We start from the raw sequence: 10,735 nt of genomic DNA, 5'->3' as shown, positions 1-10,735 counted from the left end.
CTCATGTGGGAAGGGGGTGTTGACAATATGGGATGGGGGATGGAACTAGTTGATGTTCTGGAGAGGCTGGTCCCTCTGTGTTCCAGGGCTTGTCTACTCTAGGAACCCATTTGGAAGTTGTAGATTTCTGGAGAGTAATCTTAGTGTGTGAAACTTTTGTAGAATCTCAGAGCCCTACGTATTCTTTAGGGTTACAGGAATAATTTTGATTGTAGTTTGGCAAACCATGGCAATTTGCAATATCTGCCTGAAGTGTGCTTAAGAGTAGCCTCTTGACTCTATTTGAACTCTCTTAGCCACAGATAACCTTATTTTGTTACACTTCTTTTCCCCCTTTGGTCAGGAAGGCATTGTCGATCCCATGGCACCAGTGCGCCAGGCTCATCCTTGGGAGTCATGCCCCCTGTTGTCAGGGAAGCTTTCACTCCTGGATATCATGTCCCACATAGGGGGGAAGGTAATGATTTTACTTGTAGAGTTCTCACTAAAATTTTGATTTTGAATTTATACTATTAGCCATCCTAAATAAAATTCCCTTCTAACAGACCACCACAACTGTTGCCATACTATACTGATCACTTTATTTGCTTAGATCAAAAATCAGGGTCTAATTTAACTATTTATAAAAGAGGCTCCATCAACTTCTTTGTTCTCCTGCCAATCTACAGGCAGGAATTTCTTGGTGGTCTTGTAGAATAATAGGACAAGCCACTATTTATTGAGCAAGTAGTTATCGCTCAATTGTTACTTATTGGTAAGTCATCACATAATGATTTAGGAAATATTACTTGCATTTACAGTTGAAGAAGTTAAGCTTCAGAGAGGTTAACTGGGATTAAAACACAGTTCTTGCTGGATCAATGCAAAATCTGTTGCGAACAGAGTCCAGAGAACATAGGATTTAAAGTGTGATCTGGAGAGCAAAAGATAGATGAAAAATGTGCCTCACTTGAAATTGGGTCCAGGGAGGGACCAGGCAAAATTAGGGCTCTACGCTCCTGTGAAAAGAGGGAGTGAAAAAGAGGAGGAGATGCGGAATGCAAAGAGGGGGCTCTAATGTACCAGCTTACCCACCACCCCGGGCCCCCCACCTGGGCTGTGCCTGAGAAGTCCACAGAGCCAAGTTCAGAGCTGGGGGAACAGCCATTAATTATCATTGTTACTGCCCTGATATATCTGGCAGCATCAGGAAAATTGAGAGGGTGCAACTTTTGGTGGCATTTCAGTTCACCCATCTACAATGTTGGGCCCTGTGTTAGGGAAAGTGGTTGGAAAAATGAATGAGGCCTGCTTTCTGTACTCAAGGGGCTTGCAGTCAGGCACTACCAGAGAGCTGCTCAAACCAGTGGCGCCCAGCTAGGTTGAGAACACAGCACCTAGTCATGGGCAGCAGGTTCCCAAGGTCCCAGATGAATCTCAGGCTGCAGGAGAGCCATAACCCTGGTTTTCTTGCCAAGCACGAGTCTTGCTGTGACCTTAAGGCAGCTGAGTGAGCATCTGAGATTTCAAGCACATCCAAAGCAACACTCCTCAGTGGCACTGGTGGTGCTGGCTCTGGAGCAATGATTAATTTTTTGAATGTGTGTTCTTTTCAATGGCCATTAAGTAATAACGTGTTATGACAGCCTGTGACAACATTTTCTGTGTTAGATTTACGCTCTTGTGGAAAGGACCATGTTTGCCAAACTATCAAGGCATTTCCAGGGTGGCACTTATATTTAAAAATCACTTTTTTCGTGCTCCTGGAAAAGATGTCAAAGTTTTCTTACTTGTGAGCTGTTTCCTTGGTTTTCTTTGTTACCAACATCTTCCCTCTTATTCCTTGGAAATAGCAAGAAGGGAAAAAAGGGTTAGGTTAGCAATTTTAGAATGATAGACATTTGGCCATACATGCAGCAAGGGGCTTAATAATGATTCTAAGATAGTGGTAACTTATAAATGTCTTGTTGTTTATAATAGTATACTATATTTTAATTTTTCATAATTCAATTTCATCCAGAAGGGTGAAGATGATTGCAATCTGCAAACTCATAGAGTCATAAGGTAGGTTACCGGGGGGTGGGGGTGAGTTGGGGAATAGAGAGTTATTGCCTAGTGGGTGCAGAGTTTCTCTTTGGGGCGATGGAATAGAGTTGGCAATGGATGGTGATGGTGGAAGCACAACCTTGTGCATGTAACTAACCCCACTGAGTTGTATACCTGAACGTGATTAAAACGGGAAATGTTATATTGTATATATGTTATCACAATAAAATATTTTAAAAAAAGGAAAAAGAAAAGTGAGGATGATTTACTATTTGTTCCTTTTAGAACTTGTATTGAGGATATTGTCCCATTCTCCCTGAGCATTAGCATGTAGAGAAGGGTTCCCTCTCTGTAGTATTAAAAATGAGTTCTACGTCAGCTAGTTTTATCTTCCTACCCCATGTTATTCACAGTCCCTTCCAACATGAAAAAGTTAGAATGCTTATAGCTCAAATACTCCTAAAGAGTGGGATAGAAAGATCAACAGTGATGGTGGAGTTATACAGAGAAGGTAGGGTTTAACATACGAATGTGACTGCTGAATCATTAAATTGACGTTTCTTTTAGTCCCCAGTATCCTAGAGCAGCTAGAAGTTAAATCCTAAAATTGTCGAATTGCAACCCATACCAAACTCTGAGATCTGTTCTACAACTAATTGTGTTGTGCTTTTTTGTTTATATGCTATATGTTATTTTTCACAAAAAAAGAAGAAAAAAGTTGATTGTGATGATAAAAAGATATTTATTCCTTCTAGCCTCCAATGTTCTGGAGCAGCTAGAAGGAAAAATCTGAGATGATGGTATGGTAGTACAGGACAAACTGTGGGATCTGTCCTGTAACTACTTATTGAAGAGTGCTCTGAAAATGATTGCTTTTTTCTTTCTTTGCTTTGTATATATGTTATATGATACAATAAAAAAGTAAAAAAGAAAAAAAAACTACTTCTAAGACATTGAATGGAATTATGGGTTGAATTGTTTCCCCCAGAATATACTAAAGTCCTAACCCCTGCTACCTGTGAACGTGACCTTATTTGGAAATAGGCTCATTGCAGATTGAATTAGCTAACATGAGGTCATACTGGACCAAGGCGGATCCTTAATCCAACATGACTGGTGTCTTTTTAAGAAGGGGAGAAGAGACACAGACCAGCACACGGGAGAAGGCTGAGCGAAGATGGTGGAGTGGTGCGTCTCCAAGTCAAGGAACATGCCAACATCAGAATTCACAAGGAAGGATCCTCCCCTACAGGTTTCGGATGGATTTTGTCCCTGCTGACCCCTTGATTTTGGATGTCTAGTCTTCAGAACTGTGAGACGATACATTTCGGTTGTTTTAAGCCATCCAGCTTGCAGTACTTTGCTAAGGCAGCACTAGGAAACTAAGACAGATGGGAAATTTCTTTAGAATATATTTAGATATTTATTTTGCTTTTGTGAATATGTGGATAGTTGCGTGTTTGCGGGGGGGGGGGGGGGGGAGCTGACCTTGGCCAAAGGAAATTGACCTGTATATTCCTAGACACAGCACTCTAACAAAGCATGCAAAAAATTATTCCATTACAAGAATGGAGCAAGAACGTAGTCTAATGGGTGCAGAGACCTGAGGTTCATTTAAGAAACATCGATTATGGAACTGATGTGTGTCAGGCATGGAAGGCTCTTGACAAATTATTAAATATGTTTTTGGTTGAATGAGTTTTCCTCCTCAGTGCCTCCAACCTGTCCATCAATGAGAAGTCAAGCAGTTTAAGTCAACGTCTGGTTTCTGTGAATTATACTTAGAAATACTTTTGAGAACTTTGGGCTTATTCAAAGACTTTTGAATCTTTCCTTAGACAACAACAATGCATAGGAATCTGTCAAAGCCTCAAACTTCTTTATACCCATCAACTGAGCAATTTTGCTTTTAGAACGTAGCCTAAGGGAATTGTGGATGTACCTAAAGGGTAGGCTGCAAGGATGTCCATCTCAGTTTTGCTTACAGCAGTGAAAACTGGAAACAAATGTCCAGTAAGAATGACTGATTAAATAACACATGGTATATCCATAACGTGGGATATTACAATATTATTTAAAATGGTGCTGAAGAAGAAAATTTAGTGGCATGGAAAAATGTTGATGACAACTAAGTGTCAATGGCTGAGAGATTCCAAACAGAGTCGAGAGGTTATCCTGGAGGTTATTCTTACGCATTAAGTAGATATCACCTTGTCGTTCAAGATGTAGTGGAGAGGCTGGAGGGAACTGCCTGAAAATGTAGAGCTGTGTTCCAGTAGCCATGTTTCTTGATGATGACTGAACAATGATATAGCTTTCACAATGCGACTCTGTGATTGTGAAAACCTTGTGTCTGATGCTCCTTTTATCTACCATATCAACAAACGAGTAGAACGTATGGAATAAAAATAAATAATAGGGGGAACAAATGTTAAAATAAATTTAGTTTGAAATGCTAGTGATGTATGAAAGAGAGGGGTAAGGGGTATGGTGTGTGTAATCTTTTTTTTTCTGTTATCGTTTTATTTCTTTTTCTGTTGCCTTTTTATTTCTTTTTCTAAATCAATGCAAACGTTCTAAGAAATGATGACTATGCAACTGTGATGATATTAAGAATTACTGATTATATATGTAGAATGGAATGATATGTTAATGTTTTTGTTTGTTGTTAATTTTTTTAAATTAATAAATAAATAAATTTTTAAAATGTTGATGACATACTATTCAGAAGAAAAAGGTTAAGAAATGAGAGGCATATGATTCCATTGTCACTAAAGAATGTGCATTCATACATAGGAAAGACTATAAACATACGTGACAAAATGATAACAGTTTTCTTTGGTTGGTGAGATTATGAGTGAAATTATTGATATTATTTTTGAATATTTATGATGATCACTTGTGGCTTTTGTAGCAAAAAAAAAATCACTTAAAAAAGTGGCATTGAAAAAACACTAATGAGAAGCTCTCTCTTGAATGAAAGCTCCAGTAGGTCGGCAGCTCAACTTGATTGTAACTCAAATGGAGGTGAAATATGTATGGGGAGAACTTTGACCTTGGGCCTCTGTAAGTTCTTAAATCCAGAGTTTTGTATTGATTTTTTACAGAGTATGTTATTTAGAAATAATTTTTCCTCCCATACAACTCTGGAAAGTATGGGGAATTAACTCTGCTCTACTAGGCGAAATAGTCATGTATAAAACCCTCGAAGTTAGAGTAAGTGCAAATGAGATGGGTCTTACCACAGATTCTAACAGGAAGGAATGGAAGAATGCTTTTGTTGTAATGAGTTGGCTATTTTAATTCCTTTATTTTCAAGAAATGAAATGGCAATCCCGAGGAGAATGTCTAGGCAGAGAGCCATTTTGAATCTACCGTATGATTCTGAAAGTTGGGTTTTCATGAAAAATAAATTTTGGTAAGTGTTAACTACTAAGTCAGGGCTTATTGTGAGGGCCTAGAGCCTCTTTTGGAACAGGGGTTGCTGTTAGGAAGAGAGTTGCAGAGTTTGACAGATATTTCTGGTAGGGTTGGGAGTTCATACCCTCTGCCCCCACCCTCACCCCAATTAAGGTTCATTGTGGTTATTGACTAGCTGGCTGGAAGGATAACTGGTTGTATACTAACATAACAGGCACCTTTGCTTCCACATTCATGATTGCATTCAGTCCTCTTCCCGATCTTGTGCATATTTCTATTTAGAAATGAGGAAAGTGAAAACTGAATAAAGCAGGCTGTGAGCATCAGAGCTGAGGTCTGAACCCAAGTCTCTGATACCCAACCCTATTTTTTCCCATAATTTCTGCTGTTTGGGGTTTCATTTGGAACAAAGTATTATGTAATATTTAGCCAGAGATTTACTACATTAAATTGGCATGGCTAGATTTTAACTTTTTTTTTTTTTTTGCATTGGCAGGCACTGGGAATTGAACCCGGGTCTCCGGCATGGCAGGTGAGAACTCTGCCTGCTGAGACACCGTGGCCCGCCCTGCATGGCTAGATTTTATTGGTAGAAATATAATGTAACAGACGTTGCTTTTAGATAGTGTATTTTATGTGTAATATTTTAAAATCTTTTTCAAATATTTTGCACAGTATTTAGAGGTAAATATTAATGTGACATTATAATATGAGCATACATTTAAATTTATAGCGCCCCTAAAATATTTCAAACATTCTCAATGGAGTGGATTTTTAAATCATTTTGCAACCTGAGAATGTGCAAGTTGGACAACTAGGTAAAACTCTGATGGCAGAAATGGAAATAGAAAACATGAATCATGAGTAACAAATTCCATGTGAGAAATTATCTGTTTGGCAGACTTGAAATTGATTTTCTGTGATTAGAGCTTTCATTTGGATACAGATTTAGCAAGTAGCATGTTCGGAGTTGCAATTTGAGTTCTTGAGAAAGCTTGACATCATTGATATAATATTCTTTTTTGAAATGAATGTGTGTAGGGAATTGAAACATTATCTCAGCACTCTGCAAATTTTCTTTGTGGGCTGGAGATTCCATGTGTGTCATTATTGCTATTATTATGACCAAGGGCTGTTAAGGAGAAACTGAGGCACTGAACTGAGAAGTGAGGTGTCTGAGGCCACAGAAGTAGTGAAAGCTCATGGCCCCATCCTCTGAATGAGGAGATTTAGGACCTAGATGGGTTATAACTTCAGCACTAAAGTCTTATGAGTCAAAGACAGACTGGAGTAATGGCTCTCAAACTTTATGAGGGTGAGGACCCCTTGTTAATATCAGAGAATTTAATGAGCCCCGCGTGATAGTCATTATGCTTTTAATTATCTTATTGCTAGGAATGACTTGGTTTGAGTATGGATTGCAGCCACCTTGCAATTACCCCCAAGAGACCTGAGGCCTCTAGGGTGGAAGCCACTGGAAAGGAGCATGGAGCCCTAGTTTTTTGGAGCCCAGCCCAGATACCAACACTCTAAAAAATGCTCTTGCTTTCAACTCGCCTCTCTTTGTTTTTTCTGCCCTCCGTGTCTGAGTTTCTGCTATTAGGAATATGGCAGTGAGTTCTCTAAGAGAACCTCCCATTTTGTACACACCTGGATACAGCCTCCAGGAAAACTCTAATGGAGCCTATCACATACAAATGCTTTTAGCAAGCTCCGTGGTGAGATGCTTCTTGACTGATTAATTTGCTCTCTTTTGCATGAAGGAGGTTTGAGGAATTCGTAGGGAAGCTGTCTTGTCAGCTTATCTTTTGAAATAAATTATGCAGCAATACAAATTAGTTTCTAGACCTGGTAACAAATTTTCTTTTCCTGCCTTGTTTTCCCCTGCATTTTGTAAACTTTCCATAATCGTCTGTATTATTTGTGCGATAAAAATGAATTTAAAAGGCTACCAATTTTAATTTCTCTTCTCCGGACTCTATGCTTTTTTCTTTTTTCCCCCCTTTCCCCCGACATCCTTCTTCTTTGCTGATGTTAACAGAAGAAAGCGTGTTAGTAATCATCATGTTTGTGTAAAACCGCACTGGTCTGAAGAAGGATTTTGTGCCCTTAAGGTGTGCTAGGGTCTAATGGGTAAGATCGGAGAACATGTCTGTGGGTTGTTGGGTGTTTGGGAAGCTATCCTTCAAGCCAATCTGTATTGTTTATAAAAACAATAATTTTCCGGGAAGGGCTCTTTGTTGTTGTTTTGTTATTGTCTGTCAAGTTCAGTAGTGGCTTAGCATGAGCTCTGCGGTGATAAGACTAGTTGATGATTGACATTGAATGGGAAATGGTTCACCTCTGACGTGCTGGCTCCCTGGGAGGTTTGGTGTTTGTGTTGCACTAACACGATAATCCGAAGTGAAATTTTGCCCATGTGATATAGATATTGTACCCGGGCCTGCTGGGTTTTCTCTCCTTCGAAGAAAAAATTAAGCTGTTTATTCTTGTGCTGTTTATTAGCTTTGTCTGACCTGATTTCCATCACCTGGAATCCGTAAATGTGGTGCCCCGAGTTCTCTCGCTGAAGAGTTATCGTTCATTGAAATAAACCTGTCTTTATTCTGTTTCTTAATCTATAGGTGAAAACAGTGAGAGAGGGGCCTACTTATTTTCTTTGATTTATGGCATTTCAGTGCAGAATACAGAGGGCGATAAAAGGAAATGGCAGCTAACTTACTCTAGGGTTCAAGTCCACCTGCTGTGGGGTTTCCAGCCAGGACATAGATTTGACTGTCAAATACAGCTGTCCAGTTTCTTCACATAGAAAACTTCTCAACTCTAAAGAAGCCAGAGATAGAGAATGTTTCTAAGTATCTCAAACTAGTATCTAACGTAAGTCAAAATTCATCATTCATTCACATATCCTGCCTGAATATCTATCGGTCTTACTGACGTGCGGGTATAGAGTAAATTCAACGGGCTCAGTTGGCCTCCTTGCCTCACAGCCAACATGCCTCCGAAGTTCTCTCTTTCCTGTTGGTACCTCTGGGGATGTCACACCTATAACCTGTGCCGTTGGCTGCTCCTCAGCCTCATTCATCTCCAGCATTGCTTCCTTGTCTGTCTTGCTTGTTGCTGCTGCTTGGCACATGCTTGGGCCAGAAGTAAAGAGGATGAGCTAATGCCACCTTGCACTGGTCCTCCTTGGACCCCTGGCATTTCCTTGGTGTAGTGGCTCTTGTGTGTCACTCTGTTACATGAGTGCCCAGAGTTCTTCCAGCTGTTGATTGGCTGTTCATCATGCTCATGGGGGCACCTCCTCCTTTCTCTTCCACATTCCATTGACTTCCAGCTTCTTGCTTCTGCCATGTCCAATCTCCTATGCTTATAATTTCCTTTGCTTATAAGGAACTTCAGCCATATTGAATTAAGGCCCACCCTCCTTCAGTTTGGGCACCTTAAGTAATAACACCTTCAAAGACCCTATTTACACAAATGGGTTCACACCCATACACAAACCAAGCAGGGGTTGGGAACAGAACATGCCTTTTGTGGGGGACATGATTTAGACCCCAAAATGATGTTTTGAACATCGTTTTGAACATTGCCAAAACTTGTACATCATCCCAAACAGAAACTCTCTAGTCATTGAGCAATAATTTATTTCGTATCTCCCCCTCCTACCAGCCCCTCGTACCCTCTAATTTACTTTCTGTCTCTATGAATTTTACCTCTATGAAGGCAGTGTTGTACTGAGCCTGTTGGCAACCCTGGGAGGCAGAGAGAACCATAACCTTCATTTCATGGGTAAGGAGACCACTCAGAAGCTGGGAGACTTACCCTAGGGCCTGCAGCCAGGAGTTGTCATGCTGGAGGCAAAGCTGGGCATTCTGACTCCAAAACTGGAATAAATCTTTTTAGAAAGTAATTCATCCAGAGAAAGTTGCCTTTAAAAAAAAAATCATTGTGGTAACCTATATACAACAAAGAATTTCCCATTTTAACTGTCACTTTATTTTTTATATGCAGCAATGTTACTTTGGACTTGGGTTCTTTGGTTTCTGAAAATGCTTCATGGCTCACTTTGGTCACAATGAACTGTGGTTAGACCCGGTGGGGAGCCCAATGTCATTTCTAATTGTCGTGTAGATGAGGGCTGGACTCACTGCTCAGCTTGAGAGGTTCTCTTTTGTTTCAGAGACTTTAAACCATCCTTTCAGATAAATAGGGGTTGCCCCCTCCCTAAAAACATTTCTAATAACCTAAATACCCTTCTCTTTCATGATGTAAGGATTGCTCATTTGTTTTTTGAACTCCTCAAGCATTTTTGCTTGCCCCACGTTCTGGTTTGCTAGCTGCCAAAATGCAATACACCAGAAATGGAATAAATAGCTTTTTTAAAAAGAGGAATTGAATAAGTTGCTAGTTTACAGTTCTGAGGCTGAGAAAATGTCCCAATTAAAGCAAGGCTATAGAAATGTCCAATATAAGGCATCCAGGGAAAGATATCTTGGTTCCAGAAGGCCAATGAAGTTCAGGGTTTCTCTCTCAACTGGAAAGGTACATGGCAAACATGGCGATGTCTGCTAGCTTCCTCTCCAGGCCTTTTGTTTCATGACCCCCCCCCCCCAGGGGGTGTTTTCCTTCTTCTCCAAAGGTCACTGGCTGGTGGACTCTCTAGTTCTCACATCTCTGCTGCTCTTGTCATTGTTGTGACTCTGCTCTGTTGCTCTCCTGTGGTTCTGAAGTTTTTGATGAAATTCTTCCTCTTTTAAAAGATTCCAGTAAACTAGTTAAGACCTACCTGGAACGGAACGGGTGGAGTCACATCTCCATCTAATCATGCTAATACCCACAACTGTGCACGTCACATTTTCGTGGAGATAATCTAATCAAAAGATTCCAAACTGTGTTATTGAATAGGGATTAAAAGAAATGGTTGTTCACCCTAGATTGGATCAGGATTAAAACATGGCTTTTCTAGGGTACGTAAATCCTTTCAAACCGGCACACCCCACATCAGTAAAAGATGTTTGGACATACACTTCTACAATATACAGACATATATATTATGTGTTCCACTCTCAAGTTGTAAAATGTGTCACTAAAATATTGAGTTTATTATTTTTCCAAAGTAAAATAAAATAAAATAGGAGCTTTACTCTTTCCTTTCCATGCCCTATGTTTCATCCCACAGGTCTAGGGTGCAGTTACTGCCTTTGGAAACTGCAGCAGCAGGCAGAGACTGCACTTTTTATCCAGAGAGGGTACAAAATCCCGAGAATGTCATTTGTTCTGGTCTTAT

Source organism: Tamandua tetradactyla, chromosome 25 (genome assembly GCF_023851605.1).
Source record: "Tamandua tetradactyla isolate mTamTet1 chromosome 25, mTamTet1.pri, whole genome shotgun sequence".
Lineage (NCBI taxonomy): Eukaryota > Metazoa > Chordata > Mammalia > Pilosa > Myrmecophagidae > Tamandua > Tamandua tetradactyla.
Note: the sequence above shows the minus strand (reverse complement) of the source record.